General features: G+C 38.1%; 1 pseudogene; it reads right to left on the bottom strand.

Annotated features, from left to right (window-relative positions):
- Nucleotides 1–5,347: 5,347 nt before the first annotated feature.
- On the bottom strand, nucleotides 5,348–6,275 carry LOC110595571 (annotated as a pseudogene).
- Between the last annotated feature and the right edge of the window lie 822 nt (nucleotides 6,276–7,097).

Genomic DNA, 7,097 nt, shown 5'->3' with positions numbered 1-7,097 from the left:
AAGTCAGATCATTTAGACATAATCATCTGAAAGAATTACATGCTATTTCCTCAGGGAACATCACATTTTCTTTTTTTTTAGTTGGAGTCTCACTCTGTCACCCAGACTGGAGGGCAGCAGCCACTCCCGGCCACCGCAGCCTCGACCCGCTGGGCTCCAGCGATCCTTCCGCCTCAGCCTTCCAAGTAGCTGGAACTACAGGCGCACGCTACCACGCCCGGCTAATTTTTTGATTTATTGTAGAGATGAGGTCTCACCAAGTTGCCCGGGCGGGTCTCGAACACGCGGGCTCAGGCAATGCACTCACCGCAGCCTCCCAAAGGCGCAGGATTACAGGCTGAGCCACTGAGCCCGGCTACATTATTTTTCTATGCAAAAAGGTAAAAGTAGTTTAGGAGAAGAAAATCTGATCATTAAAGGTGAGTGGACAGGGAATGTCATTAATTTTGATGATCACGTGGTTTTGTTAATTTCCCATGACTCCTGGATTTCTTATCTGAGGATAGCAGAGAACCACAGATGTGACTCAAATCTAATCCAGTAATTGAATGAGACCTGAAGCCTGGTAACACCTGTGGGGTGCAACCATCGGAATGAAGTGAGGCAGGGAGGAGTGGGACTGTGGCCAGAGCCTCTCAGTTCAGTAGAGCCACTGCCTGAAGGGGGCTCCCTGATCTAGGCCAGAAGGGATGATTCCACCACAGGGCTCACTTGATTTTCTCTCAGTAGATTTGCACATTGAAACCCCAATGAGGCACTGACACGTGACATATTAATTAAGGAATTGTTTTTTCTACTTCTGGGCAAATTGCCATTTGTAGTTTTATAGAGATTGTACTGAATCTGTGGATCGCTTCGGGCAGTAGAGACACCTTCATGATAGTCATCCTTCCAATCCTTGAGCAAGGAATGTCTTTTCCATTTATTCTTATCACTTTTGATTTCCTTCAGCAGTGTTTGTCGTTTCATTGTAGAGATCTTTCATCTCCTTTGTTAAACATATGCCTGAGGATTTTATATAATGCAAATTTTAAAATTCAGCATTACTGATGATGATGTCTTAAGGCCACATAGTGTCGTTTGAGAATTATTACATCAGGCCCACATAGAAATCACTAAAGGTCCTAACTTCATGTGGTAAAGTCCAGGGTTCTGAATCTGGGGAGTGGATAAATATCAAGCGGAAGCCTTGGCCTTCTGACAGATCTCTTGCTTCCGTGCCAATATTCAAAACTCCAGCTTCCATTTATGGTTCTTATCCAAGTTTTGAAACTAATTATTTCCTTTGTTTCTCCTGTAATGTAATACCCATGGACTTTGGTTATTCCCTTTCCCAGCATCATTCATTAAGAAGAGTGGACACAGTCAATGCTATAGTATTTCTACACTCATCCCTTTGAATACGCAAAGCTCTTCCAAAAAATATCATCATTTTCATCTTTTTAAGAGCACCCCTTTGAAATGGGCACACATTTGATACAGATTGCCAGATGGAACATCAAGATAGTTAAGGGATTTGCCTGAGGTCATCCAGCTAATAAGGGAAGTAGAATTTCAACTTAAAGGATCAAATAATGTCCAGCTCACACTCGAGGCTGAATACAAGTTCTCAAAGTGATCTGGTTGTGTGTATTGCATGGTTTTAAATACAAAACTCCAAGAGCTACACTGCCAGCTGCTTTATAAAAACTAAATCCCACATTTAAATTGGTTGATTTTCTCTCAGTAGACTTGCACACTGAGCATAAATATTAACTGAGAAAATGGTAAAGAAATCAACCTAATGACTGAAAGCAAATGCTGAAATTCTGAAAAATTCTTTATTAGTTCCAAAGTTTTGAATAAGCCATTTTGCCTTTGATTTGTTTATCATAAACAGTGGGACCATAAACTTTTTTTTTTTTTTTTTTTTTGGTCTACAAAGTTTTCTTTATTTTATTCACCAAGGTCAGTGTCCAGCATCTGCTATTCCTACCCTTGTGCTCCTGTGATCGCTGATCAGGGCATGCTTATGAGTGAGAACATGGGGGAGTTTGTACCCTTAAACAAACATTTTTTTTTTTTTTTTTTGGTGGCACACAACTGTGGTTCCAGCTACTTGGAAGACTGACATTTAACTCACTTTAATGCAAAAAAAAAGTAGGGAGGACCCTGTGAAGTTTCTCTACTATTTCTGGTCGTTAAATTCAGATACAATGTTAAAATGCTTTTAATGTAAAAAAGCTAAGCACATCATGTGTGTGTGTCGTTCTAAAAATAAAAATAGTGAAAATAATTAGAACTCTTACTCATTTGTGGTTAACCAGGGGCTTACATAAAATATCTTTTAGTTGTAACAGTGTGTTCTAAGCTTATCTTCAGACAAGAACTCTCTGCTTTTACCTTAATCTCCCCACATTATTGATGTCACAATTTGTTGTTATTTGTATTATGTACCCATTAACATATTTTAGGTTTAGTTATTTTTAATTTTTGTCTTTTAACTTTTATTGTAGAATGTTAAAAGATTTACCACCACCATTATAGCAATATTCTGTTATGTCCATATTTTTACCTTGACCAATGAGTTTCATACTTTCTTACATACTTGTGTTACTGTTTAGTTTTCTTTTATTTCATCTTGAAAAACTCCAACTGGCATTTCTTGTAAGGCAGATACAGTTTTAGATTGTCTGAGAAAGTCTTTATCTCTCCTACATTTTTGACAGACAGGTTTGCCTGGTATAGCATGTCTCAATTCAGTGGATAAAGGCAACATGATTTGAAAATTATGCTGAAGTAATTAGTTACCTATTTTGAGGGAAAAGCTAAAGTCTCCTACCATAGTTTAGAACAGAATAAACTCCAGGATAGAAAATAAGTTCATGTGAAATTTTTAAAATAAAGCAGCAAGGACAAAATATGGGTGGATATCATATTATTTCAAGGTAAAATTTCAGAATTTATTTATTATTTAAAAAGGAAAATCATAAAGCACAAGTTTTTTGTTTTAGTTGGAGTCTCACTGTGTTGCCCAGGCTGGAGTGCAGTGGCACGCTCACCACCACCACAGCCTCGACCTGCTGGGCTCAGGCAATCCTTCTGCCTCAGCCTTCCAAGTAGCCAGAACTACAGGCACGTGCTACCATACCCAGCTAATTTTTTGATTTATTGTGGAGACAAGGTCTCACCAAGTTGCCTCGGTTGGTCTTGAACCCCTGAGCTCAGGTAATCCTCTCACCTTGGTCTCCCAAAATGCTAGGATTACAGGCTTGAGCCAACACGCTCAGCCTCAAAGCAGAAGTTTGAATGCTGAATTTCATAATGATAAATATATATATGAATATACATAAAATCAATAACAAACTTACAAAATATTTATTGTACATAGTATAGAAAATCTTGACATAAAATACAAACTTAAAAATCAATCTTAAAACTGTAAGTGCCCTAGGAAAATCCACAAAAAATTACAAATGGCCACAAAATATATAAACGATCCATTTAATTAATGAATAAGTGTAAACAAGATGAATAGGTGCCACTGTCAAACCATTAAATTGACAAATAACAGAGAAAGAGAAGAAGAAAGAGAAAGGAAGAGAGAGTGAGGAAAGAAGATAGGAAGGAAGAGAAGGGCAGACAAAGAAAGAGAAAAAGAAGGAACCATGGAGGAAGAGAAAGTGAGAGGGAAGAAAAGAGAGAGGGAGGGAGGGAAAGAAAGAAGTCACCCAGCCTAGTGTTGACCATGAAATTCTAAGGCAAACATTTTTATAAATAGTTGGTGGGATTACAAATTAACAATTGTCATGAATGCAATCTGGTGATGTGTGTCTAGGGGTTTAAAATATTTTAACCCTAAATAAGTAATAAGAGTTATACAGAGTGAATTAAATAGAAGTATATTTATCACAGTGATACTATAAAAGTGAAAAATTGATAGTCTTCCAAATGCCAGTAAAGATAAATGAATATACTGAGACAAAATATGTATTAAAAGGCTACTTCAACATAGCTATAGATCATGTTACAAATGAAGCAGGATATAAAAACTCTTCATAATATAATATATATAATCTATAAGGTATCCAAATATTTGAGATTATGTTTTAGTTTGTGGTGTTAGAGAGTTGTTTACTTTTTTCTATACATTTTTATATGCTTTTCAGTTTTTCTAAAATGGATGTGCATTATACTTTCAAGTGGAAATAGAGTATTATTTTAAACCTAGAACCATAATAGGATACATTGGCAAGAATGGAGAAAGTTCTCATTCCAGTTCTTCCAAAGAACCATTATTTCCTTCACTCCTCCTTGAAATTTCCTATTCAAATGAGAAGAAAATGGAAGGAAGATATTGTATCTAGTTTTAATTATATTTTAAAATAAAATGATACTCCAAAATCATTCACCATGACCAAATAGACTTAATCTATAAAAAATAAAATTTAAAAAGCCGGGCTTGGTGGCTCAGCCTGTAATCCTGCGATTTGGGAGGCTGAGGTGAGTGGATTGCCTGAGCCCGTGGGTTCAAGACCCACCTGGGCAACTTGGCGAGACCTCATCTTGACAATAAATCAAAAAAACTAGCTGGGCGTGGTAGCACGCATCTGTAGTTCCAGCTACTTGGAAGGCTGAGGCCAAAGGATCGCCAGAGCCCAGCGGGTCAAGGCTGCGGTGGCCGGGAGCGGCCACTGCATTCCAGTCTGGGTGACAGAGTGAGACTCCGACTTAAAAAAAGTAAAAATAAATAAAATAAAATAAAATGATAGTACATATCAGTTATTTATGGACTATATTTTTACAATTTCTCTACACTGATTTGTCTCACAATATACATTTCCAAAGGACTGGTCAATAGAGAGGAGAAATATAAGTGCTTAGGAGTTGAAACTTGAAGAATTATTATTACTCTTAGAGGAGGTATACTTCAAGTATTCTACAAATATTTGTTAAATGCCTAGTATATGCAGAAGTCTATAGTGTTGTGGGACAATAACAAAGTAACAGGAAAGTTCTTTGTCATCACGTGAGTAAACTTTTTTTTTCCCTGAGTAAACTTTTTAATTTAATAAATATGAACTGAGTGTTGACCTTAGCAGGGCACTGTTTTATACACTGGGGATGGATTAGTGAAAAAAAAAAAACACACAAATACCTACTCATCAAAACTTTACTCTCTCATTTTAAATAATAATATTCTAATTTCAGGGACCTGCACTATAGTTAAAAGGTAGAAATAAGAACTCAGATGTGAAGAAGTAGTAAATCCAACTTATCAATACTTAGGTCACCTGATCCCTGAGTTTATCATTTTCTAAATAATTATTTCCTGTCATTTACATGAGCCCAGAAACTCCCACATTTACTAGGGTACTAAATGTCTTTTTACCACCCTATTTAGTACATCTTTCAGCTCCTTGTTTCTCATGCTGTAGATCAAGGTATTCAACATAGGAGTGACAAAGGTGTAGACAACAGACACTACACAGCCCATTTCTGGGGTATAGCTTGAGCGGAGCTGTAAGTAGATAAGGCTACAACAGCCGTATCAGAGAGAACCACAGTCAGATGAGAAGGGCAGATGGAGACGGCTTTGTGCCATCCCTCTGCTGAGAAGATCTTCAAAGTGGTAGCCACAATGAAGATACAGGAGACGGAAATGAGGAAAGGGGGTGAAGTAAGGATGATGACACTGCCAATGAAGACCATGGCTTCTCACAGTCAAGTATCTCCACATGCTAACAGTAAGATAGGGAATACATCACAGTAGACATGAGTGATTCTATTGTGGCCACAAAATGGCAGGAGGAATCACGGAGCTGTCCATTCTAAGGCTAAAATGAAATCGAGGACCAGGTCTCCCACAGTCAGCTGGGCACAGAGCTGCCCTCTCAAGATGAGGGTGTAACGCAAGGGATTTTGGGTTGCTACAAACTGATCATAAGCCATGATGCCCAAGAGGAGATACTCAGCACTGCCCAGAAAGACACAGAAGAACATCTGTGTGTCACAACCAGTGAAAGAGATGGGTATTCACCCTATGGTCAGTAGGTTGACCAAAGCCAGTGTCAACGGTGGAGGAGTAAAAGATCTCCAGGACTACTAGATTGACCAGAAAGTAATACATGGGAGTGTGGAATGAATACTCAGCCCAGACAGAGAAGGATTGTGGCATTGCCAATGAGACTGCCAATATACAGTAGTGGGAAAACCACAAAAATAAACATCTGTACCTCCAGGATGGGTGAAAATGGGCAAAAATGGAAATGGATCACTCCAGTTTGGTTTTTCATCTCTCATAAAAATGACATATTGGATTTTCTGGGACAAAAGAAAAAATGTGTTAGGAAAGAAAACTTTGTGTCTTGGGATGAAAGTTATGATGCTGTTTTATCCCCTGTAGCTTTAATAATTATAAAGATGACTTTATGCCATGCAGGCCACTATTTTTGCTTGTGTTTGTCAGCTCACATATTCAAGAGATTTGACTGAGGTTAACAATAAATTCTACCATCATGAACAAAAGCCAAGTTCATTTGCCCCATGTGGCAATTGAGCTGAGGACTTTGACTTCATTTTTGTTTTGAGGGACAAGCTGAGCTTGTAAGGCCAACTCCTGAGCTTCTACATTGCATAGCACTAATCTACCCACCATCAAGTGTGGAGTCATAACAATGACTATAATAGTCATAGCAATGGCTATAATACACGTGGAGGTCCTAGTGTCTCATGTAAAGGGCACTACATTTGTTTCTGAAGGATTGTCTTCCCAGAGAAAAAGGAGTCAGCTTGTGTCAATTCAGCAGCACAAAACATGATGCCGCCATTACTGGTTTGTGGTTGCAGAGTGAGCACTGAACCTTCTAGTAGATTGACTCTTAACTGTACCCACAACATACTCAGGGACCTGCACTACAGTTAAAAGGCAGAAATATGAACTAGGGTGTGAAGAAGTAATAAACCCAATTTATCAATATTTAGGTCACCTAGTCCCTGAGTCTATCATTTTCTAAATAATTATTTCCTGTCATTTACGTGACCCCAGAAATTTCCACATTTCCTACAACACTAAATGTCTTTTTACCACCTTATTTAGTGTATCTTTCAGTTCCTTG

This window comes from Carlito syrichta, unplaced genomic scaffold, assembly GCF_000164805.1.
Source record: "Carlito syrichta isolate Samal-C Ts95f unplaced genomic scaffold, Tarsius_syrichta-2.0.1 Scaffold302911, whole genome shotgun sequence".
Classification (NCBI taxonomy): Eukaryota; Metazoa; Chordata; class Mammalia; order Primates; family Tarsiidae; genus Carlito; species Carlito syrichta.
Note: the sequence above shows the minus strand (reverse complement) of the source record. Positions and strands in the feature narration are given on the sequence as shown.